Below are 1,414 nucleotides of genomic sequence, written 5' to 3'. Positions count from 1 at the left end.
AATTGCTCTCCACCCTATTTTACAACCGATTGGCTATTCACAGCACATCCCATTGTGGGCTCGAAGCCATTGTGGTATGTAATTTCACGAGGGTTTTAGGGGCTTGAACTGCCAAACTACTTAAAATCCTGACCAAGACAAGTTGACCCCAAATCAAACTATGACAGTCACCATTAAGGTTCTCGCTTCTCACTGCCATTGAGATAATGCCAACTCTTGTTGTTTATTTATTATTGAAAAACCATCTTATTGGGGGCTCTTACAACTCTTATTACAATCCATACATCAATTGTATCAGGCATATTTGTACATATGTCACCATCATTTCTTTCTAAACATTTACTTCCTATTAAGCCCTTGGTATCAGCTCATTTTCCCCCCTCCCTCCCCCATCCCACCCTCTTGACCCCTTGATAGATTATAAATAATTATTGTTTTCATATCTCACACTGACCGCTGCCTCCCTTCCTCCATGGTATATGTTTGTCTTCCCTCTGGAGGCGATTGTGTGGTTATGTGTCAATCATTGTGATAGGTTCCCCCCTTCCTCCCTCCTCTCCCCACTTCCCCTACCCTTCTGATATCACTAATCTCATTCTTATTCCTGGATTTTGTGGATCGTGAGCGCTTATTGCTTAGCTGTACCTGTGTACATGCTCTGGTCTAGTCTGAAGTGAGAGATAGCACTGAGGTCAAGATAGTGGGGAGTGAGAAAGCTTCAAAGAACCAGAGGAATATTTTGTATTTCATCAGTGCTTTACTGCGCCCTGGTTGACTCATCCCTTCCCTATGACTCTTCTGTGAGGGGATGTTCCATGTTCTACAGATGGGTGTGGGGTCTCTGTTCAGATCCCTCTTGTTCCCAACGGTATGTTTTTGTGTGTTTGTTTGTTTGGTATGGGTCTTCTGATGCCAGTTACCTGGTCCCAATGACACCTCATGATCACACTAACTGGTGTGCTTCTCTCAATGCCAACTCTTTTTTTTAATTGATTAATTTGATTTTTAAATCATTTTATTGGGGGCTCATGCAATTCTTATCACAATCCATACATACATACATTGCATCAAGCACATATGTACATTTGTTGCCATCATCATTCTCAAAACATTTGCCTTCTCCTTGAGCCCTTAATATCAGCTCCTCATTTTCCCCCTCCCTCCCCCCTCCCTCATGAACCCTTCATAATTCTTAATTACTATTATTTTGTCATATGTAAACTGTCCGGCGTCTCCCCCACACTCTTCTCTGCTGTCAATCCCCCAGGGAGGAGACTACACGTAGATTCTTGTAATCGGTTCCCCTTTCCCACCCCAGATTCCCTCTACCCTCCAGGCATCGCCACACTCATCACTGGTCCTGAAGGGGTCATCTGTTCTGGATTCCCTGTATTTCCAGTTGCTATCTCTACCA

This window comes from Echinops telfairi, unplaced genomic scaffold (genome assembly GCF_000313985.2).
Source record: "Echinops telfairi isolate 266 unplaced genomic scaffold, ASM31398v2 ScPeMD7_5927;HRSCAF=6808, whole genome shotgun sequence".
Taxonomy (NCBI): domain Eukaryota; kingdom Metazoa; phylum Chordata; class Mammalia; order Afrosoricida; family Tenrecidae; genus Echinops; species Echinops telfairi.
The sequence above is the reverse complement of the archived record's forward strand: the minus strand, read 5'-3'. Positions refer to the sequence as shown.